General features: G+C 47.2%; 1 long non-coding RNA gene across 1 annotated transcript in view; it reads left to right on the top strand.

The window, feature by feature from the left end:
• Positions 1 to 25,296, top strand: part of LOC146810581 (uncharacterized) — a 250,969-nt gene that overhangs the window by 85,750 nt on the left and 139,923 nt on the right. Inside the window, exon 2 of the long non-coding RNA XR_014966614.1 lies at positions 7,463 to 7,631. This is a non-coding gene — a long non-coding RNA (uncharacterized LOC146810581). The remainder of the gene's footprint in view (positions 1 to 7,462; positions 7,632 to 25,296) is intronic.

Raw genomic sequence — 25,296 nt, 5'->3', positions numbered from 1 at the left:
AAAAACAGTTTTTTGTTTCTGCTGTGCATCATCAATAGCTTTAGTGTAATACACCTTTTTGGCAGTCTTTATGTTAGAGAGGTACAATTTCCTCTGTTGAACATAAAGGGCTCTTGAGGCCTCATCATATGTTCTCCTCCACTTCCTTTCTCTAATTCTACAAAGTAGATGGCTATCAGCTAAGGCTTGGGTATACCATGGGGCACTTAACTTCCGTTTGGTGCCGTTCCGGCGGTCGCCTTTAGGGTCAGAATTTTCTAAAATAATCTGATCCATCCAGACGTGAAAGTTACGGGAGTCAGCCGTGACGTCTCCTCTCAGTTCGGGGGCCTGGGCCAATAGCTGGGTATCCAATTTGATACGATCCATCAATTTCCTCCAATTTACCGAGAGGGGAGATTGAGGGTGCTTAGTTGTTGATGGAGCTAGAACTTGTTTCTTGATACCGAAAGAGATGAAACTATGGTCGGTCCAAATTTGCGGAATGGGAGGAGACATAATCATGGTGTTTAGGTTGGAACAAATGCCATCAAGGGTGTGGCCTGCTAAGTGGGTGGGTGCAGTCACTAATTGGGCCAGTCCAAAAATGTTTAGGGTATGGTGGAAGCTGATAGCATAAGGGTCTGTATCTGATTCCAAGTACAAATTCATATCTCCTAGTAAAGTGAAGTGTGGGTAGCGTAACATAAATGATCCGAGCACTTCATCTAAGGAGTCTAAAAAGGGAGTAGCATTGCCTGGGGGGCGATAGATTAGACCTCCCGAAAAGGAGGTAGAGGCATTAAGTCTGATCGAAAATCCAATACTCTCACCTCCTTTGAGGTGTTCCAGATCAAATGTATGACACGAAAATGACCTTTTAACAATGATTGCGACCCCCCCTCCTCGCCCGATTTGTCTATCCCGCCTAAAGATGGTAAAATCCGGGGGAAGGGCAATAGCCAAATCAGGATTGGATGATTCGTTGAGCCATGTTTCGGTTATGAAAAGAGCATCAAGACTATAACCCATGATTAGATCGTGTATGTCCTGGCTGTGGCCACACAGCGAGCGGGCATTAATAAGACCTCCCTTAAAGTTATTGCCTCCTTGCATAGAGGGTACGGGAGCTTTTAGCATTTCTAAAGGCATCGCGGGAGGGGTCCATTTACAGTGAGAACATGAGAAAGGGCCTCGGAGGTAGTCGGTAGGTGGGCAACTCTTACACAGGGCATACGTCTTAGGGCGTAATGCTAATAGGGCCTTATTATCATACCTGATGGTGCGTGTCTGTTGCCTGGCATTTCCTGCAGCCGGCACAGTCCTGGCGCGGACGGGCGCAGACGGGCTTGGCTTAGGCGCGGCTTCGGCGCGCGTCCGGCGCGCCCGCTGCGCCAGCCCGCTGCGCCGTCTGGCCGGATTGCACATTATATAGGGAGAAGAGAGGACGTGAGGACGGCGCGACTAGAGCGCTCCCCCAGCCTCACCAAAGATGGCGCCCACCGCCGCCGAGTATCGGCTGAAAAGCGGCTATACGAGGTGGCAGAAGGTGAAAAAGATGGTAAGAAGTATCAGTGTGCCTGGCTTACAAATTCCCCTTAACGCTACTAAAAGCCCCCCAAAAAGTGCAGACATAACAATGTAAAAGCGTTTTTAAAATACAATCAGGATCGTAGCAGATAGGGAAATTGTCACCACTTTAGGCAACACGCAGCTCGCAGCCCCAGTCACCCTCACTAGGGAGAGCTCCGTAAGACACCGAGATCGCTGGCAAACCCCGTTAAATATTCTGGGAGGACGTGAGGACGGCGCGACTAGAGCGCTCCCCCAGCCTCACCAAAGATGGCGCCCACCGCCGCCGAGTATCGGCTGAAAAGCGGCTATACGAGGTGGCAGAAGGTGAAAAAGATGGTAAGAAGTGTCAGTGTGCCTGGCTTACAAATTCCCCTTAACGCTACTAAAAGCCCCCCAAAAGTGCAGACATAACAATGTAAAAGCGTTTTTAAAATACAATCAGGATCGTAGCAGATAGGGAAATTGTCACCACTTTAGGCAACATGCAGCTCGCAGCCCCAGTCACCCTCACTAGGGAGAGCTCCGTAAGACACCGAGATCGCTGGCAAACCCCGTTAAATATTCCGGGAGGACGTGAGGACGGCGCGACTAGAGCGCTCCCCCAGCCTCACCAAAGATGGCGCCCACCGCCGCCGAGTATCGGCTGAAAAGCGGCTATACGAGGTGGCAGAAGGTGAAAAAGATGGTAAGAAGTGTCAGTGTGCCTGGCTTACAAATTCCCCTTAACGCTACTAAAAGCCCAACAAAAGTGCAGACATAACAATGTAAAAGCGTTTTTAAAATACAATCAGGATCGTAGCAGTTAGGGAAATTGTCACCACTTTAGGCAACACGCAGCTCGCAGCCCCAGTCACCCTCACTAGGGAGAGCTCCGTAAGACACCGAGATCGCTGGCAAACCCCGTTAAATATTCCGGGAGGACGTGAGGACGGCGCGACTAGAGCGCTCCCCCAGCCTCACCAAAGATGGCGCCCACCGCCGCCGAGTATCGGCTGAAAAGCGGCTATACGAGGTGGCAGAAGGTGAAAAAGATGGTAAGAAGTGTCAGTGTGCCTGGCTTACAAATTCCCCTTAACGCTACTAAAAGCCCCCCAAAAAGTGCAGACATAACAATGTAAAAGCGTTTTTAAAATACAATCAGGATCGTAGCAGATAGGGAAATTGTCACCACTTTAGGCAACATGCAGCTCGCAGCCCCAGTCACCCTCACTAGGGAGAGCTCCGTAAGACACCGAGATCGCTGGCAAACCCCGTTAAATATTCCGGGAGGACGTGAGGACGGCGCGACTAGAGCGCTCCCCCAGCCTCACCAAAGATGGCGCCCACCGCCGCCGAGTATCGGCTGAAAAGCGGCTATACGAGGTGGCAGAAGGTGAAAAAGATGGTAAGAAGTGTCAGTGTGCCTGGCTTACAAATTCCCCTTAACGCTACTAAAAGCCCCCCAAAAGTGCAGACATAACAATGTAAAAGCGTTTTTAAAATACAATCAGGATCGTAGCAGATAGGGAAATTGTCACCACTTTAGGCAACACGCAGCTCGCAGCCCCAGTCACCCTCACTAGGGAGAGCTCCGTAAGACACCGAGATCGCTGGCAAACCCCGTTAAATATTCCGGGAGGACGTGAGGACGGCGCGACTAGAGCGCTCCCCCAGCCTCACCAAAGATGGCGCCCACCGCCGCCGAGTATCGGCTGAAAAGCGGCTATACGAGGTGGCAGAAGGTGAAAAAGATGGTAAGAAGTGTCAGTGTGCCTGGCTTACAAATTCCCCTTAACGCTACTAAAAGCCCCCCAAAAGTGCAGACATAACAATGTAAAAGCGTTTTTAAAATACAATCAGGATCGTAGCAGATAGGGAAATTGTCACCACTTTAGGCAACACGCAGCTCGCAGCCCCAGTCACCCTCACTAGGGAGAGCTCCGTAAGACACCGAGATCGCTGGCAAACCCCGTTAAATATTCCGGGAGGACGTGAGGACGGCGCGACTAGAGCGCTCCCCCAGCCTCACCAAAGATGGCGCCCACCGCCGCCGAGTATCGGCTGAAAAGCGGCTATACGAGGTGGCAGAAGGTGAAAAAGATGGTAAGAAGTGTCAGTGTGCCTGGCTTACAAATTCCCCTTAACGCTACTAAAAGCCCCCCAAAAGTGCAGACATAACAATGTAAAAGCGTTTTTAAAATACAATCAGGATCGTAGCAGATAGGGAAATTGTCACCACTTTAGGCAACACGCAGCTCGCAGCCCCAGTCACCCTCACTAGGGAGAGCTCCGTAAGACACCGAGATCGCTGGCAAACCCCGTTAAATATTCCGGGAGGACGTGAGGACGGCGCGACTAGAGCGCTCCCCCAGCCTCACCAAAGATGGCGCCCACCGCCGCCGAGTATCGGCTGAAAAGCGGCTATACGAGGTGGCAGAAGGTGAAAAAGATGGTAAGAAGTGTCAGTGTGCCTGGCTTACAAATTCCCCTTAACGCTACTAAAAGCCCCCCAAAAGTGCAGACATAACAATGTAAAAGCGTTTTTAAAATACAATCAGGACCGTAGCAGATAGGGAAATTGTCACCACTTTAGGCAACACGCAGCTCGCAGCCCCAGTCACCCTCACTAGGGAGAGCTCCGTAAGACCACATGATCACATGGCTTCAGATCTTAGAGCCTGGTTGGTAAACAGAGAGGACACAGATCTAATCACTCATTCTGTCCCTGGAGCATGCGCACTGCATACCAACGAGCAGCAGCCGAGGCCCCAGGGGAAGGGAGGCGTGACGTGCCCAATAATGGCTGATGCCTGTAATTTCCTCACTGCTGTAATACCGAAGCACCACACAGCTAGTGACTGGTGAAACGAAGCACTCTGCATCTAATGTGCCACGAACATAGGGGGTCACTGCACTCAGAAGCACGGGTGCTGTCTATTATTTTAATATATCCATTCTTCGGTGATCGGGATTTTAATCACCGTTCCTAGAATATTGATTTGTCAAACCATTGAAGCAATTGCGAGTGCGCCAGCAAATATTCAACAATAAACAAGAAATCATTTGACGTGGTGCTGGATGAAGTGCGGAAGGTAAAATCAAAAAGTTCGTGGTAAAATCTTGTACAGAGCTAAAACTGGAGGTGTATTCATTTTTTCCTTCTTTAAATACTTTACTTTGTTTCACATGTCATGTGAATAATGCAATTCTGTTAGCAAATGAGCAATACCTTTTTTGCAATGCAATAGGTCTTGCATTTGCGAGAGTTTAAGCTATAATAGTATTGCAAATGACAATGCATTTTATTTATATTTTAAAACCCAAAACATAAATAAAAGGCATTGCCATTTACAATGCCAATAGCTCCACCTCGCATGAATGCGAGACCTATTGCATTGCAAATGCTTGTTTAACCAGTTAGTGGTAATAATCAGATTATCCTTTCCCTGGTTTGCATGGACCTCGTGGGGTCGAGAAAAGGAAAACAGTGATCTGCAAATCCGCTCACAGGGGATCTCGCTTCGCCAAACCTCAGAAAAAAAGTCAAAAGTGCCAGGATATTGGTTTCCAAATCAAGCAACGTATCTAAATTTGTTTGTTTAGCTTTTTTTGTTGGGTGGATGAGATTCCCCGAGAGAGTTGAATAGGGAGCACGTAGTTGCCTTTCAGAGATGATGGTGACAGAGGCATTGGTCGGCATGGCCGGGCCCTCTGCTTCACTCCCTGTTCACCACGAGGCAGCTGATTGAGCTTTATTTATTGGGTTATTTCAGGTCATTTGATATAATCCAATGTGAAAATGTAAACAAATAACAATGACCAGGGCATTCTCTATTATTATGATATTTAGACGCAGGCCAATATTGTTCACGTTTAAAGATGTCCGCTGTTGTGTATTTTCTGAAAATTGTCTAATTATGACACCATTATTCATGGACTGCACAGATCCTTTACTTACAAGGTGGGCTGCCAGTGGGTTCTAGAGAAAACTTAAGGCTGCTATTGTGATTTCTTTTGTGTCGCGTGTCCCTTACTACCCAATACTAATCATTAGTTTACTGGATTTACACCCAAGAAGTCATTGACTCAGGGTTGGTCCAGTTAGTGACATTGCTCTAAGTCCGAGGTCTCCTCGTCACAGTCCTTATACCTGTGAGACAGGCAGTTATGCTATTGGTAGATCGACAGCACTCCATTTCTCTCTGACGCAAACGTTCTTACGTTAAATTAATCTGAATTAAGTTGTTTTTTTCAAATTGTATTGGGTTGTGTGAAGTGTAATAAATATCAATGACCTTAAATACTCCACTTCCAGAGAGACCGACCAGCTTCAGGTTTAGAGGGTACTGTGTGCACAAAACTAATTTAAACATGCACTGAAGAAATGTTGTATGGTGATGTAAAGCTTTACACGTATACACCATGGGAAAGGATATGTATTTGTGTGAATCAAGGAACTGTAGAGTCTGATTGTTGTAGGTTTAAAGTAGTTTATTTGAATGCTGTAAGCAAATGTTGAGGGATAGCAATACAACAATAATGAAATATACATTAACAGGTCAGAAGATGTAAACAGTGAAGAAACCTATACAAATGTGTTTGAAAGCTGTGTAATGTAGCTATGAAGTAAAGAGTTAAAGCTAAAGTGGTATACATGTAAAGTGTTCTAGTGGGTGACACTTGCACGATTGTTAGAACGTGCAGTAGTTGGTGCAAACTTGTGCACATTGTTAGAGTGTTAATTGGTCTACTAAAAGTGAAGTGTATTTTGAAAGTGTTGTTAATATGTTTAGTGAAGAAGTAGTAGGTAGAGTAAATCGTTTAGACAAACACATTTTAAAGTAAAGTGGAATGGTAGTTAAATGGCATGGAAGTAGTGTTGTTAGTAACAATTAGAAAATATTTCTACTATTTTCTCATTACAAAAAGTAATTTCTCAGTGAACTGAAGAAGGTCCATGAGTGCTTCCTCTAAAGTTTCTGAATTTGCATCATAAAAAGCCAATCGACCAAAGAGTCAGAGTTCACCTCTGTTGTCAGTGTCCTTTATGTGAGTCAAAGCTGTAACTGTAGTCAGTGTTGTATTTTCAAACCTTGTGATGGAAAAGGTGAGGTGATCTGATGGTGCCACTGAGATCTGTGATGCAAAAGTATATTTTAGTTGCAGTATTTACCAAATCATTATTATGGCATGTTCTGTTGTTTTTATGATGCATGCGTAGGATGCATGACAATGAACATTTCAGTTCATGACTATGCTTTCCCCCTGCACTCCTTTTGAATTTGTGTGTAGATTCTTGGTCTGTGTGGGCCTAGAGATTTGAACAAAGCAACCTTCTTGGGGCAATTTTCTCCCTCTGCGCTACAGCTGTTCGGGCTAACAGCTCTACAGTCATGTGCTGATAATGCAGGTCGCGTGCTAGTCCTCCCACATGGGCAGCAGGTTGCCTCATCTTCTGTCCAAACTGCTAAATAGATTCTGTATAAATGCTGTTAATTGGCAAACTCAAAGTCATCAACAACACAACAATGTTTTCTTCCTGTCTTCGAAGTTGTAAAGAAGAGCAAAACAGAAAGTGGAAAGTAGTCAGCAGCAGCCCCCCAAGGCTCTATGTTGCTCTTTCCTCTGCTCCATGCAAATTCAAAAACGTGGCTGTTTGAATTATTGGTGGTCACTGACAGAAGCTGAGAGTTACTTCCTGTATGTTGTTTAATTGAATAATAACCAGTGCAGGTAGAGAAGTACATGGCTTTATTCAGAGGCAGCCATCATATCTCCAGCACAGACAAAGCAGATGGTTCAACTGCCGGACATGGAACTCGAAGTGCAAACCAGCATCCAATGTAGAACATACCCAGTATAAGCAACCACCCTCTCACACAGAACAGGATGAAAGCAAAACAATAAAACACTGTGTTGTTTCTTACAGAATTCAGAAACACTTACAGAAATGCATGGAGTGCTTGCCACTGATATACTTAATGTGTGTGTAAGCTGGAACACAACTGGGGGACCGTCAGCAGACAAGATGATTACGAAACAAGACCACCCGGGAAGGCTGGAGAATGGCTACAGACTGCGATGAAAAGGCCATAGAGGTAGGTGTAAAGGTAAAGCTTAGAAAAGGAAGCTAGAACAGCTCAATGCCTTGCAATGCAGAGACCTTAGAGCATTATGGAAGGGGTAACACTGCAAACTCTTCGGGTTAGAGCACTTAGATGAAAGGACACAGTAGAGGGATGATTGATTCAGAAACCTAGAGATGTACATTGATACACCAGCACTAGAGAAAGCGGCTGCAGCAGACTTTACAGACACAGTAATTATAGCCCGTTGTAGCATTCAAGCAGAGTAACAGCCTCAGGTGTATTTCAGAGTAGGAAGGACGAGGGATCCTCAAGATGAGGCACTCCAGTCGTTCACCATGGACACTGCTGTTCACAGCAGTTCCTTGTTAGGAGTCTTTAAGCAGTGTAGGATTTGTTCAAGGGATAGCTGGCCAGATGGAAGACTATGATAAGAGCTGGCAGAAGCAGTTTGTAAAAGGTGGTGGTCTAGAGACGCCCAGCAGAGAGCAAGCAAGCTCACTGGAAGAGAAGTGACAGGTTGATTCAGATGCAATGAAATCTGGTTTCTGAAACAGGACGTTTCTGACTACTGCCTTTCAGAGAATAGAGCAAGGGACTGCCTGGGCCAATAGGGATGGAGGTGAGTGACATCTATACAGAGTGTGGGAGAAGGACGTTTTGAAAATATGCTTAGAGGGTTACTATCTTACATGCCAATATTTGATAATACTCAATTTGGCGAATATGCACTCATAAAAGAGGGGATTGCAATTTGCTTTGTACCTGAACTGAAAAGATGAGTATTTTAGAGATTAAGCAGTACTGCACACATTTTGAATGCCTACTGTTTGCCAACAAAGCCAGATTCAGTAATGACTCTCTAACTTACACCTATTGGGCTTCACACTGCACTTGAAATAACTGGTCAAATACCTTGAATTCATCCTGGGCTCAAAACTCTCATTCAAAGAACACATTACCAAGAAGATCAAAACACAGTTTCCAAATCTCTCTCCTGAAAAAAGTGAAACATTTTCTCCCAGTAGAATACTTTACAGCAACTGTTCAAGCCCTAGTTCTCTCTCTCTCCTAGATAGAGGCAACACCCCGCTCAACAGCATCCCAAAGATCACCCTTGCTCCCCTGAAAGACATCCTTCATGCTAAAGCATGTCTCACCAAGGGTCTGAAGAAACCCAACCATATCACCCTCACGCAAAAAGATTTACACCAGTTCCCCTGGCAAGCCTGGATAATCTTCAAGATCAGCTGCATCGCTTACAAGGCCCCCTCAGCAAGCCATATGTTTACCTAGCTAACAAACTAGCATTATCGGGTGGTCAACCCCAGACGAGGAGTATACATTGTTTCCATTTTGTACAGGAAGAGGAGCGCATAATAGTAAGTGGTGAAAGCAGACAAGAGATTCTCTAGTACGTGCAGGCAGAGGTCTTACTCAACGAATATATCACTGACAGTGCTGTCTGATATTTGCTGCAGCAAGGTCAGAATCTGGTTTAAAATGTTTAAAGTGCTGCTGGTTGATGTGTGATTATAACTGTAACCCTCCTGCTTTTGCTGTTACTTTGCATAGGAAATGAAAGCTAATAAATGGGGTTAGAGGAGAAGCACATGTGTGTTGCAAGGAAGGAACCACCTATGAAGAGAAGTATTTAAAGGCTCCAAGGATAGGATCTAATGATAGATGAGAGTATCAGGATTTATTTGCTTGTAGCAGCTTTTAGAAATATGATAGGTTCGATAATTGACCAAGAGATTTGGCGGTTCGAGGGTCCCCTTTTGGGAAGGTTTTGGGGTCAGGGAATGGGGTTGTGGTGCCATCAATGTGGCCTTGCAATAGATCAGTGCTCTTAGTAAAATACTTTAATTGATGGTAGATGGAAGGTGGAAATGAAATTCTGCTCTGATGGTTCACTGAGAAGGGTTCATTGCTCGCGCTTGGCTAGGGTGTCAAAGCAAATTATGTTCTTGGCTTTGGTAAGTCCAGTTTGTGTTTATCTTATGCTGTTTCTAATGCGTTGTCTGAGTGGGAATGTTTTATTCTCTTTTGCTGTTGTTGCGCTACTGGGTATTGTCAGGGCGCACTAACCTGGAAATCCAGATCAAATAGGCATGAGCATATTTTCCACTCTTTGCCAAAGCCAAGCAAGCAGGCCTGTAGAAAGGGGAATAGGATAAAAGAGAGAAACGGAGGCACTGGATATCATCGGATACCTGGTGGCACAGCTGGGCTTAATCCACACTACCAGAGTGTTGATATCTAAAAAGCAAAGTACAGCTTTAACCAGGTACATTGAGCTTTTTAATATATTGAATTTGATACACAAATGGGTTCTTTCATTTTTAAATGAAAAATAAGAAAGATCCAGTAGTGCCCCATTAGTTCTCAAGATTCTTTAAAAAAACACACACACTGACTCAAAAATGAGGACCACCAAACAATGGCATGAAAGCAGGGCCAACTTAATCTCATGGAGCATAGGAGAGGGCAGGCCCACCCCCTCACAACCTCAGGGAACCCTCCTCATCAGACAGGGAGGAAAAAGGGGTATGACAACCAGAACACTCTGAGTCACAGGGAGTAAGATAAATGGGCCATCAGCCTTTTAGTTACTCAACACTTAAGCATGGGGTAGGAGGGGGGCCGAGTGAATGCATCCCAGGGATTCATTATGCCTCGTCTCCTACAACAGAGGGGCAATGTAGCATCCACCTTGGGCAGCACATTGCAACACAAGTTTCATTGGCTGCTAAATGCACCCGCTAATCAATATGCTAGAAACTCTAGCACCATTTTAATGTCACTACCAGAGAACATCGCCAATATTAAGATGAGCACCCTTGGCAATTATGGAAACTAAAGTTTGAAAAAGATCCTCGATGCCATGTCTGGGTACAAAGAGGAAGTGTAAAAATAATAATTTCATTTACACCGATCCACTGAGCTAAAAGTGTTTTGGGAATGGCCAGGATTTCACTGGCACCACTGCTAATTTCAATTTTATGGCGGGTAATCAATGAGTACCAACCTTTACTTAGCCCATTATTTTTAAGCACATGGGCACTTTTTAAAACAGTTTTCCCTTCATCAGGCCACCACACCCATTTTGTTGACCTCCCCATTATTATTCCAGATGATGTGAGAGAAGGGGTGCGGGCTGGAGGATTCTTCTGCCTGTGACGTCAGGGCAACACAAAAAGATGATGGACGGAATGCTGGACATTGTCAAACATTCACCCCTAATCACATATCCAAGTTGAATGGATCGTTTTTTTCCTCGTTAATCAAAAAAGGGGAGAGAGAGGTACGTAGTGGACCTTGCCTCCTGTATCATATAGTTAATCAAAAGAAGTTCACTCGGTAGGGTTTGTTTAATATAGTATCTTTCCAAATGTACGTGATGCATATGGGAAAGAATTATTTTTCTTAAAATAACCCTCACCCCCCAAAAGCCCTGTTGGTAGAATGCTTCATCATTGGGTTCTTCCCGCTCTGCTGCGGCATGGGCCACGCTACGACCGACGGAGACATGGGAGCACTTTTTTGGGAGGTGTGGGCTATATTGTTGGTGTAGGAGTGGAAGGGTCAAAGTGATAGTACAAAAATATTTATAAAAAACCTGGCCGCTAGGAATTTAGACTTTAATGAAACATGTGGCTGGAATTATTAAAAAAAAGGGGTTGGTGAGTTACACAATGTAATGGGTGTTTTACTCTTGGTCTACATGTTTCGAGCATGCCCCTACGGCTTTTCGTCAGGACCAAATGAGTTGATCCCTAATACCACTCCTGAGTAGTGCCTGATGTATTATTCAGTGTCTAGTCACGGTATGATATGTAAATGTTATACAATACCCAATTGGTATGATGCTTCAATTATACCTATTTGGTATGATGCCTTACAAAAACAAATTATTATCATTCTAAGTCTGCCCCATGAGCTTCTCACGGGAGGGGAGGGGCACTTGTGGTCACACTTTCATCAAAGCAGCTCCCTCGCCCAGCGCATTGTGTTTGCCCGCGCCTCTGTAGATGCATTTGTTTGCTCACCATACACTCCTGTTTGGACCCAGCCATATACAAATCAATCTTGATCCTAATCCCCATGGTACCAGTCCAGCCCGACCTGCAAGACCAGGTACTCCCTGGACCAGAAAACAATTATCCTGGGACCAGTTTTTAGCTATCACCCTTCATCAGCCAGGCTAGCTTAAATCCATTGGCAAATCAAGCACAGAACCCATATCTGGGCATACCCTTACCACATATAGCAACACAAAAGATGATGGATGGAATGCTGAACATTGTCAAACATTCACTCCCTATCACAGATCTGGGTTAAATTCATCCTTTTTCTGTTCAGGGATGACCTGGCTTGGCAGTTCGGGCTGGGCTGTTCCCATGGGGAGCAGGGTCAAGACAGATTTGCATATGGCTGGGTCAAAACTGGGGGGCATATTTAATCGAAAATTACGCATCACGGCGCCGCATGCTATCTTGTTGCTCCGAGTTGTGTCATGTGGAAATTGCAGAGATGTCTCGTATTTACAGCAATACAATGCATCCCTGTGCTTTCCTCTGCACTGAGGAGCAGTTGACTACCTAGCGCCAACTCAGGCAACCTTGCACATTGCCAATACAGGCACCCTTGCATCATTGTGTAAGGGACCCTGCCTAGCAGAGATGATTGTTTATGTGCAGGAAGGGACACCTTTCTGCACATAAACAATAATTGATGGCATTTTCCTTCTTCTATGTGCACTGCAGAATTAATATCTGCCCCTTACCTTGAGAGACCATTTTACCATTCGTTCCAACATGACTATACCGAAATTCTGCAACTTAAAACGAGCCCTTTCACCTAGAATACAATATCATATTTGAAAGGATCTGAATGTTGACTCTGAGGAAACCATTGTCCCCAGCTCAATATCATCTCCCAAGACTGTCAGCGGTCTGATATTAGCAACTCCAAAAGACAATGAACAGCTGTCAAAAGCATTTGCATTATCATTACAATGAAAAACATCCAGTTCCTGATATGCACGTACTCAGATGAATGGTTTACTGAGCAATGTGCATCTCTTGAAGCCATCAACAGAACACTCAAGTACACATGAAGGAAACACCACTAGACCTAGAGAGCAGTAATCAATACACCCACCAACTGCATTTCTACAGGACAGTCGATTGGAAAAGAAAATAAATACTACTTATGTCACCTCTTGAATGCATCATTCCTGCAATGGAAGTTTTGAGAAATATTTGGGAATTTAAGAAAATGAATGCTTCTCAGGGAAAACGGTCAACTGCAAATACTTTGTGATGCTCTAGATTCGCATTTCCATAAAAAGGCGATAGAACTACAGGCTGCTGAGCTCAGTGATACTGCTGAACAACCGACATCCTCAGCTCCACCTACAAACATCGACAGCCGAAACAAGTACCATAAAGGCCTTATGAAGCCTTGACAAGGTCTCTGTAGACAGCCAATATATCTATATCTCCAAGGAAAGAACTGGGTAGCACACCCACCATGTGTTGACTCAGATCACCTATGTTGCATAAATCCTGAATAAAGCACACTCTAACAAATGCTCTAACAGTTCTATTTTTCCCTAAAAACATAGACACCCACCAGTAGCAACATGTTTGCCACAAGCCCGTCAAACCACGTCAGAAACTGCACCCAATTCTTACCACATAGGACATACTGCAAGAAACACACTTTCCAACTAAGTATATTGATACACTAGAAAGCATTCAGGACAGATCGAGTAGTGCAATGTCACACTGCTGGCAGTTGTTTGCTGTACCAATGCTAGCTATCATGCACAAGTAGACTGCTTTCTAGCCTAGAAAAGTAGAATACATGCTTTCCTATTTGGCAAGCCCCTTCAGTAAATGGGCTCACAGTGATTTAGTTTGCTGACTGTGAACAACCATGTGTCCTCAGCCATTCCACCACATAGTAAATTGTTTTTATACAGAGTCCTTGTGTAATTGTTGCAGGTACTGCTCTTACACAATTTAACGACACTTGTATGCGATCTGCAGGTCATACTAGATGTCAGCAGCGAGTTCTTACCACACTTGACCCATTTTGCAAACATAAAAGCTGGTGGTTTTATGTCAAGTAATAAATGCCATACCCTGCATAAGTTTCAGTCACAAAGTCTGAATTAACGCTATTTCAAAAACTATTTGGTGAATTAGAGGTGTGGTTAGTCACCCTTTAGCTGACTGCGAAGCAATGCTACAAATTCTGACTTTTGCAACACGTGTACTTTAACTAACATTTCTTGTTTGTGTGAATGTATCTACATGTTCCTTAAAAAATTGTTGCAGGTTTCACTTACAGAGTCAAAACTCACAAGGAAAAATCTTCATGTCATTGCAGATTACTATTTTAAATTTGAATGTTTACTGTGTCTGTATTGTACTGTATGCATGTGACACTTTTATGGCCGCAACGGCCGAAATAAAGTTATTGACTGACTGACTGACTTACAGAGTCTATTCACTCGTTTGTCTTTTTTACTTTGTAGAATTCCTGTTTCTTGTCTACCATGAGGAGGGTGTGATTTGCTCCAGGAATTTTAGGTAATCTGCTCACAAAACAAATTGTACGGAAGCAGGCCAAAAATTAAAACCTTTCAGCATGTGGCATGATTACCCATTTGGCTATATGGTGCTGGTAGATGCCACCCTTTCTTGTACATACTTTTGGACTCGGTGGCATTCATTGTTTGTGGCTTCCCTGGTGACTGCTGGACAGAAGACTGCAACCCTATTACCTCTGTCTCAGCAGAAGCAGCTACCTCTGCTGTATAAGCTGAGTGTGTGTGTGTGTGTGTGTAAAGCTAAGATTACACTGCTGTTTATGGAGGGTAGAGTGTATGTTTGTGTGTAGAACCCATTACTGATATCCATGTATGTTAGGTCGCAAGCAAGCTGATCCTCTGCTGAACCCGTATGACACCATGGGCCACAAGGAGGGTGGTGATAGTGACATGCAATTGTTAGAGCAGATTCCTTTTTTTTAAATTATTTCTTTATTGTTCAGTTCATAGCAAATAACATTTGTAAATCAGTCAATTACATCATAGATGTAGGAATATTACACAATTGCATGTAATAACACCAAAGCATAGATCACATTAAAACAAAATGAAAGAAAAAACAGTGATAATTAAAAAGCAGCTACATTTCAAGTCGACATCTCCATATATTGTAGCATTGGCTGCCAAATTTTGATCCCTAGTTGTTTCTTCCTCAAAGATTTTATGCGGTAGAGGCTAAATTCAGGATTAAACACATTATGAAACTTAGCACACCACATTTCATATGATAGCGCCTCTGATTGCAGCCACATAGAACCGACACATAATCGGGCAACAGCCATAGCTATAAATATAAAATATCGAAAAGGATAGCAAATCTCCGTGGGTTCAATATCCTCACCCACACCTACTAACATAATCTCTCTAGAGATACGGACGTCGACCCCCGTGGTTTGCGATAGAAATTCTGAGATTCCAGCTAAGAATTGTTTTAAAACTGTACAATCAAAGAATATATGTACAATATTAGCTTTCTCCGCCTGACATCTAAAACATTTCCATTGTGCACCCCACCCCACTTCATCATCTTGACCGGTGTATGGTATAAATTAAACAGAGTTTTATAGTGTTGGGTGCGTAGGTTTGCCATCAATATAACTTTACTTGCCATATCGATTGATGATTGCACATATGAGCCAGTATTGCCAAATCTATCCCTCCACTTTGCATCATACATCTCAATATCATCCCGCTGAGTCGCCAGTAATATATCATACAGTGCCTCAATCTTGGCTCTTTTAAACAATACCTCTAATAAAGCATTGGTTGTTATAGACGTATATCTGCAATGTTTATTAATAAAGTCACGAATTTGCAAATATTTGAAAAAATCATACTTAGATATTTTATATAGTTCCACTGAATCTGAAAAAGGAATAATTATCCCAGCCCTATAAATATCCCCTAGACGTCGTATCCTCTTGCCCTTCCAAGTAGCCATCTTTGTGTCCCAAAACACCAAAGGAAATATTTCCGTGGAATTAAAAGGCGTATAGTAGCCTATCCCATTTATAGATACAATTTTGCGTATCAACTTCCACGCCTTATATGCAGCAGAGACAGTTTTAAATTGAGTTCTTTTGAAATAGCTTGGTTCGTAGAACTTAAGCAGGGTTTCGCTCGCCGGAGTCCCCAACAACATCTGATATATGTTAGGAGCTTCGAATGGCCTTGCTTCAGCCCCAACCACCAGATACTGCATATTCTGCAAAAAGCAAACTAGATAATAAAAAGCAAAGTTCGGCACCCCCCATCCACCACGTGTCAATGGAAGTGTCATATATTTTGAAGCTCGCCGATTTTTCTTCCATCCCCATATAAACCTATCTGCAATAGACTGAAGCTGCATTAATTGTGCTCGTGTCAGCTCTAGCAGTACCGTCCTGAAATAGTACATTACCCGGGGGTGTTAGAGCAGATTCCTAATGAATAAATATTGACTGTTTAATTACGTGAATGCTTTGCATCTAAAATGAGTTTGCTTCACTTTACAGTCTTGTGTTTTTTTTAGCATGGCCAGACTCCATCTCGAATCCTAAAAGTGACCACGTTTATATCTCTCAGTGTTGGACCTGGCTCTCTCTGCATGGTCACCCACAAACGTTTTACCTTTATCCTCTTCTTTGTTCTGAATTTGGTTTTATTTTGGCCTTAGGACTCTGCACTTTACCACTGCAAACCAGTGCTAAAGTACTTGTGCTCTCTTTCCAAAAACATGGTTGAATTGGTTTATAACCAATTGGCATATTTAATTTACTTGTAAGCCCCTTGTAGAGTGGTATACCATATATCACGGGCCTGTAAATGAAATGCTACTAGTGGGCCTGCATCATTTATTGTGCCACCCAATTAATAGCACCTTAAAAGATGTCCGAGGTCTGCCACTGCAGCCTAAATGCAGTTGTAAACATCCATGTTAACTTACTATTAAAACCCCCTTGCCAAGCCTTAAACTCCCCTTTTATTGCATATAAGTCACCCATAAGGTATGCCTTAGGTAGCCCATAGCACAGGGTGCTGTGTGATTAAACTTGGATGTGTACTTTGCATGTCCTGATAGTAAAAAACTCCCAAATTGAGCCGAGCAGCGAGATGGCCGCTCTCTGAGTGAGCTCCGCCGGCTACTCTGATTAATCCTTCAGTAATCCTGCTCCTGGAGACTGCGGAGCCCCGCACCTCCCGGATTCTGCTGCTAACAGATTGGTGATCCTTCGACCCGAATTGGGGGCACGGAGAAGGTTTCACATCGCAGCGGAGGCAATCTTATTACTTGCCGGCTGGTGGGACGGTCATGACCTGCACCGGAAGTACATCCCGCGGGGAGTCGCGAGTCACGAGAGGCCGGGGCTGCAGAGGCCTAAGCGGACCGCGCGGAACTTGCTGTGGGGGCTTCGCCGCTGTGCCACCATCGCGGCCGACGGTGAGCTCCCCAAGCGGACGGCTGCGAGGAGACAGAGGAGCCCGGGGCGCCTTGGTGGGACAGCCGAGCTGCGATACGAAGATCCTGCGGCCGCGGAGGGCTGCGCTGACCGTTGATGAGCCCGGGTGAGATCGTGCAGGCAGGCCTGCGCCGGCGGCGTCACAGCGACGGCTGAGGAAGGGGTGAGAGGGCGCCCTGAAGGGACGAGGGGCATAGTAGATCCTGCCACGTTGCAACGACACCGGGACCTCCCGCTACTCTTCGGCTGGGCGGGCCATACGCCTGGACAGCCGGAGTGGTCCTTTGTGGCCCTGGGTCCCCTGAGCCCCGGCGCGGCGCTATCCTAGTGGAGTGGGACGACGGCTCATTGCGCCCGGGGAAGACTCTAGCTGACCGCTGACGCTTGCAGAGCTGCCTGGGCGCCTACAGTATTCTAAACCGTGTCTTGCCACACTTGCTGTGAGTTCAGGGTCACGCTTGGCGCGCACTGGTGCTGACTGGACAGTCGCACACCTACGGGACGCTTGCTGGCGGTCGCGCAGTGAGGTGCTGCCCTATTGATAGGCCGGTGGATCTCCCTTGCCTGCAGTGATGGGGAAAACGGACGCCAAACAACCGAAGCTGACATTTGACGGTAAGAAGACTCCGAAGGGCGCGACAATGGAACCTGATGGGAGCACATCGCCGTCGCGGGGGGCGACCCCGGATATAGACTTTGGGGCCCTCATCATGGAGGTGAGGACGAGCCTGAAGAGCATAGATGCAAAGCTGGATACCATGTCGGCGCAACTCGAATCCGTGCAGAGAAAGGTGGACACCCACGAGAAGAGACTGGACAGTCTCGAACATGGGCAAACTGAGTGTTGCGAATTCCAACAACAGGCTAAGCGGCACATTACGACGCTGGAGCGCGAACTCGACAATTTGCGCGCCAAGTCAGACGATTTGGAAGCGCGCTCCCGAAGATCCAATATTCGCATTACGGGGGTTCCAGAGACCACAAACACGGGAAAGATGGAATCGTTTGTGTCGTCCCTCCTGCATGAACTGTTCGACCCGGACTTGTCCCCGGTGTTCACGGTGGAAAGGGCACACAGATCACTGGGGAAGAAACCTCCGGTGGGGGCCCCACCACGTCCGATCCTGGCCAAACTACTCAACTACCAAGATAGGGACATCATTCTTCGATTGGCGAGAGAGAAGGGTAAGATCATGCATCAGGGTAATCACGTATCCTTCTACCCAGATTTTACCCCGCTGGTGCAGGCGGCCCGGAAGGAATTTTTACCAGCTAAGAAAGTTCTATTGCAAGCCGGCGTGCCCTACTCTCTCCTCTACCCGGCAAAGCTAAAGGTCCTGCACGAAAACACCTCACACTTCTTCACTGACGCCAAGGCAGCCCTTAAATTTGCCAAACACATCTGTGCTGGGGCCAGGAGAAAATCGCCACGACTCGAGGAGACTTCAGGGCACCTGAGTGACAATGACTGAGGACCCTGGCATGCTCGGCCTGCGGGGCTGCGGGTTTCCTCTTTGAGAAACTGTTGACAGCCAGACTGAACTCTCGCACAGGCTTGCTCTTCCCGAACTGCCTACTTGGGGGCGGTTGCTGGGACGCCATTGTATGCTGCTTGGGCTGCCGTCTCCGAGCTCCCACTGAGACACAGGTTGGCTGCGGATCTTGGGGTTGGTAGGGTGGGGGTGCTGCCAGACCCAGGACCATTTAAGTTTGACAGTAGCCACCCCGCATGCGTGGGGGTGTCAGCCGAGCGCACCACGCCTCATGGGGTGCCTCCCTTTGTTGCTGTTGTTGGGGAATTTTGACACACAGAGTACACGTTATTGGGATATGTCACGACCTAATTGGGGGGTTGCTGAGGGAAGGGCGTGGAGGGGGGGTTTTGAAATGTTGCAAGTTTTGGTTCATATTAGGTGCATTGTACTACAACACGTGCTTAGCTCTCAAGGTGCTGGGTCCGTAGATAGGAGGTCCGGGTGCCAGGTAGACTTCCGGGGGCGGGGTTGGATGTCAGGGGTTTGGGTCTGTCAACTGCTTTAATGGGCGACATCAAAATCTGGACTTGGAACATTAGAGGCCTTGGGGACTTCCAAAAAGCCCGCTTGCTACACGGCATGTTGTCAAGGCATAACGTAGATATATGCTTCCTACAGGAAACACATCTGAATGTCACCCCCTCAGCTAGATTGAAGAATTCAAGATGGGCGCATGTTTATTCCTCCATTTACTCGAATTATGCGAGGGGCGTAGCAATACTCATTAGAAGGGGGCTGGATTGGCGGGAGTACTCTCATGTGAAGGATGCGGAGGGTAGGTATGTTCTGCTTCATGGGGCTCTGCAGGGTCGACCCATGGTCCTGGCTGCCATATATGGCCCGAATGTGGACGATCCTGACTTCTTCAGAACTGTTTGGGCGAAAATTATGCTGCTGGATTGTCGGGCGGTGGTGTTGGGGGGAGATTTTAATGTGGTGTTAGATGATGACTCGGATCGCAAAGGTGTGAGCAGACCGCAGCACACTAGGGCGCGCCAGGCAATTTCTGATATCATGAGGGAGGGTCTGCTTTCCGATGTGTGGCGAGTTAGAAATCCGGGTGTTAAAGTGGGGACCTGCTACACCTCTCACAAGGCTGCTTGGTCGCGACTGGATTTCTGGCTGGTGTCTCCTGAGGTTGCGACATGGGTGTCAGATGTGGATATTATGGCTAGATCGCTATCAGACCATGCTCCATGTATGTTGGTATTGCGCCCCCCCGACGCTGCACGCAGGGCGTTCCAGTGGCGCCTCCCCCCACATGCGCTTGCTGACCCTGTGTTTGTGGAGGAGATAAGAGAGGATATCATTAATTATTTTACTGAGAATGAGGGGTCAGCCACTTCTGATGCCATTGTGTGGGATGCATTTAAAGCTGTCGTAAGGGGCCAATGCATTGCGAGACAAGCAGGGGTCCTTCGTACCATAAGGGCCACGTTGGCTACACTTGAAGGGGAACTGAAAGCCCTCGATGTTGCTTTTAGCTCCGACCCAACGTTGGCGCTTGCTGGCGCTCTGAAAACTAAACTGTTGGCATTCAAGGAGGAGGCTGAGCGGGAGGTGCGATTCCTGGGGAGGCAGGCAGAGGCGCGCAGGTACGGGGAGGGAGATAGACCAAGCAGGACTCTAGCCAGACTGATTGCTCCTCGCACACAGTCGAACTACATACACGCAATCTATGATAACACTGGCCGTCTAGTGGTAGGCCAAGAGGCGGTGCTGGGCGCCTTCGCAGACTTCTATGCTGCTCTGTACACCTCGAAACAGCCCACGACACCGGCGTCACTACGGGACTTCCTTGACTCCATAGCCCTCGTGTGGTTCAACAACAATCACAGACAGTACATGGACCTCACCGTTACAGTGCAAGATATCGCCCAAGTGATTAAAAGCATGCCGGCCAATAAAGCTCCTGGCCCGGATGGCCTGACCACCACCTTTTATAAAACCTATGTGGCTGAACTAGCGCCGAGACTGCACTCAGTGTTTGTTGAGGCTCTCGAGTCGCAATCCCTCCCAGACTCCATGCGTGAGGCTCTCATTGTCACGCTCCTCAAGCCAGACAAGGATGACCAACAGCTGGACTCTTACAGACCCCTGTCCCTTATAAACGTAGATGCCAAAATCTACGCAAAAGTAATTGCGGATAGATTGCAACCGTTGTTGCCGATTATAGCGCTCCCTGATCAGTCGGGATTCATCCCTGGCCGTGCAACATCACACAACCTCAGGACTATCTTTTCGGTCCTTCACTATTTACACCCGTCAGTACAGGCAGCGGTGGTGTTTTTGGATGCCACCAAAGCCTTTGACTCCCTGGAGTGGCCCTACCTCTTCGAAGTGTTGAGGCGGATGGGATTCAGTCAAAACTTCATGACCCTTATTAAGCTCCTATACACGTCACCCAGAGCCCGGGTGAGCGTTAATGGTCTTGTCTCCAAGCCGTTCGCTGTCTCGAGGGGAACTAGGCAGGGTTGCCCGCTATCCCCGCTCCTCTTTGCGATTGCTATGGAGCCACTAGCAGCTCGAATTCGGCAGCACCACACTGCCAGAGGCATCGGATTCAGTGCTCGAAGCTTATTGATCTCGCTATACGCGGACGATGTCACATTGTACGTTCAGAACCCCAGAGACAACCTGAGCCCACTGCTGCGCGAGTTTGTAAGATTTGAGGGTCTGGCAGGGATATCCATTAATTGGTCGAAGTCCGTGGCATTCCCCCTGACGGAGAGCACTGTTAGACCTGCCCCTGACTACCCCCTAAGATGGGAGACGGAAGCTGTCAAGTATTTGGGCGTCTGGATTAGCCGAGATGTACAGGAGCTGTGGTCGCTGAATTTTGGTAGGGCGGTGGACTGGCTGGAAGGGAAAGTCGAAGTCTGGAATAAATTGCCGCTGTCTCTGGTGGCTAGAATTGCGTTGGCCAAAATGGTGGTCCTCCCCAAATTCTTGTACTTGTTTGTCAATGTACCACTACCTATGACGACGCACTTCCACGCACGGGTCCGCTCACTATTGCTGAAACTGGTGTGGGCCGGTGGTCAGGCAAGAGTATCCTGGGACCTACTCACGCTTCCGCTCCGGCAAGGAGGACTGGGGGCCCCGGACTTGAAGCTCTATTCGCTCTGTGCACAAGCTCAATTCCTTCATTTCTGGGCCTACCCAGCCCCCTACCAGCCGCATGTGGCGGTGGAGCTTGCAGTGGTCACCCCCTCGCCGTTACGAGTGGCATTATACGGAGCGGTTACGTGCCCGTCGCGTGAGGTGGACACGGTAGAAATGATCCGCTGGTCCTGGCGTGAGCTTCGGAAGCGAGCTGGTCTCTCCCTGCTCTATGCGCCGGCGGTTCCTCTCCGGGGCAACCCGATGCTGCCTTGTTTGACGGCAAGAGGTGACGTCCTCACTATCCGTGGGAATAGGCTACTCACTTTCGCGGACATATATCCAGATGGCTCATTTTTCGAGATGCCTGCGGATGGGGATGACCAACCTTGCACGTTTGCGGACAAATTACTATATCATTCCCTTAGGGAATCCTGCAAGAAAATGGGACAGGGCTTCCCGGACGAGCCTTGTGCACTAGCCGCCCTGCAAGACTTGCTCTCAAGACCTTCTCCTAAAAAGCTGGTGTCCAGATTATATAACTGCATGCAGGAACAAGCCCCAGTGACAGTAGCCACGGCCGAGTCCGCCTGGGCTGAAGACCTGGGGGATCAGCTGCCGGATGATGCATGGGGGTATTGCTGCGCTCAACTCACAGCTCTATCACCGAGTTACCGACTGCGGCTCATACACTTCAAATTCCTACACAGATATTACCGCACTCCGACACTACTATGCCGCATGGGTATCCGCGAGAATGCTGCATGCTGGAAATGTGGGGGTGACGATGCCACCTTTCTACATGTAGCTTGGAGCTGCCCAAAGCTGGAGGCATACTGGTCAGGGGTCTTCAACGCCATAAATCAAATCGTACAGAGGAGCGACTCCCCGTCTCCACTGTTGGGTTTGCTGGGATATGTTAAGCGCACTGAGCCCTGTGACAGAAAACTTCATGCACTACTCCTGTTATACGCCAAACGGCAGATAGCTATACACTGGGGCAGACCGGCCCTCCCCACGCTCGAAAGCTGGATCAGGGATGTGACTTACGGCCAGACTCAACTGGCGAACTACTGGGAGACAATGCCCACCGCTTCCAGACCCACTGACATCTGGGGCCCGTTTATACAGTGGACTACAGGACGCGCGGCCCCTGACTCCGCCGACGCTTCACGCGCTACCAGCGTTTCCGACGACATGGGCTGAGGGAGCGCGCTGCGTAAATTAGCGTTAGAGGTCCCGCTGCCCCGCACTTGTACTATCGGACACTGCTCAGACGCAAGCTTTGGCGTTTACTGACTCCACTGACCAGGCTTGAGTCCACTGCCCCCCCCCCCCCTCCGCCCTACTGGTCCCACTGTGGATAATTTACCGCCCCTCTCCCCCTCCCCCCCGCCCCGCCCTTCCCTCGCTAAGTCGCACACAGCTATGACACCTTCCCGCACCCGCTCTCCACATAGCTGTTTCCAAGTACTTGCACCTATGTTTGACGTTTTTGGTTTAGTTGTTGGGGGGTCCTGTTGGGGGTAACAAGGTGCTGACCGACACATCCTTTTTACAGTCTGCCGAAGCGGGTGGCTGACCGCTGCTTATTTGTGGGCGGATTTGTTGATTTTCGCTACCTTTCAACTGTCAGAGGCACTGGGTCAAAAGTAAGACCGTTTACTCGCTAAAAGATGTGCAATACGAACTTTAGACTTTTATTATATCTTAAGTTCACCTCTGCCGGTACCATTGGCCGGATGAGGGCCTCAGAGATATTTCTATATCATCTTTGTATAATTTACCCTATAGCGGCCTGCCTCCGGGTTGTTGGCGTGACGCAGTGTATGTCATCTGTTTCATTTGTTCATAATAAATGTCTTACGACCAAAAAAAAAAAAAAAAAAAAAAAAAAAAAAACTCCCAAATTCGTTTCCCTCGACTGTGAGGCCTACCCCTTTCATATGATAACATTGGGGATTCCTTATTACATTTAATAAGCCGTAATTTCAAATTGGAAGCAGGTTGATATATCATGTTAGATGTCTATTACATTTTAATGATAAACCCTCTTTAATGGTAAAGTTGTAATTTTCACTACAATTTTGGAAATGCCACTTGTAGGAAGTTGGCCTTTTCCTGCCTCTAGCCCCTTTATGCCTATAGCCTCTGGGTCACATGACTGGGTGTAACTGACAATTAGACTTTGTGAATTCCTTCCAGACAGTCACACAATAGAGGGATTAGGTGTGCCTGAATGGTTCAGCTGCTTGCAGGATGAGGGGGGGGGTGGAGCTGAGCACAGCCCCACTTGCAACTGTATAGCCTGTGCCCTGCCTCCACACAAAGGCCTTAACCAGCTAACATTGTCACTGCAGCCAGCTTGGAGCCAGGGCAGAGAAGTCAAGAAATTCCATGCACTTCAAAGCCACTGTCTAGAAGCTTCTCCCACCTTCCAGAACCAGGACACCAGGGTATAGAAAGAGGACCTCAGACACTACCTTTGGTACACTACTGGACCTGTGGGTACTTTGGCAGGAAAAAAGGACTGCTGTGCTGCTGAAAATACTGCCACTCTGCTGGACTGCTGCTGCATTGCTGTGTTGCTGCCTTCCTGCCCTGCTGTCCTCTTGATTGGGGAGGGAAATTAAGACCTGCAACTGCATCTTGAACCCAAGGCTACCAGAGTGACTCCAAGGGCTAATGTGCTGGCCTCATGATCTGAGCGCCATGGACATCAAAGGCTCCCGAATATCCTGCACCAGCCGCTGGATCCAGCTGAAGTGAATTCCTGATCCCCAAGTGGTGTCCCCCACGTCCTGGTCCCTTGGTGTGACTCAAAGAGCTAAAATCAAGCTTTTGGGCTCTTCGTGACTGCAAACGGGTCAGTTCACACCGAGATCTCGCTGCTGCTCGCAATGCGTTTCAGCGCAAAGCTCCATCAGCCTGACTCTTCACGCTGCAGCATCAACCACTCACGGGGACCACCAATGTGAAACTCCAGTAATGCCAGCAAGTGACACATGGCCTGCTCTTAGCGTTTAATGGCAGCCTCCCGCGACACTATCCTGCTCCTCGCAGCCCCCTCCAATGCGAACAGGACTCTTGGTATGGGCTTTGAGCAGGTAAAACATCAGTGGGCATAACCTTGTGACTGTATCCGCAGCTGCGTCTGGTGCAGGTAAGAGCGGTGGGTCAGGGCGGGGTGGGTGGGGGCAAGTTGACAGATGACAGAATAGGGGAATAAAGTTGGGATTTTTTCTGTGTAGTGTTTTCACTTTATTACTCTGTATGTGCTGCATAAATACTTGCAAATGACATCCTTCTTGCAATAAAGAGCAGCGTATGTCGTGTGTTGAGGGTTCAACTGTGCTGCACTTTTATACTGGACAATAGCAAGCTTATAAATAATATATTGGTAATATTACAAATATTTCACCTGAAGCAAAGGTCCTTGAAAAGTATGATTTATGAGAGACAGTTGGCTCATGGTT

Source organism: Triturus cristatus, chromosome 7, assembly GCF_964204655.1.
Source record: "Triturus cristatus chromosome 7, aTriCri1.1, whole genome shotgun sequence".
Lineage (NCBI taxonomy): Eukaryota > Metazoa > Chordata > Amphibia > Caudata > Salamandridae > Triturus > Triturus cristatus.
The sequence above is the reverse complement of the archived record's forward strand: the minus strand, read 5'-3'. Positions and strand labels throughout refer to the sequence as shown.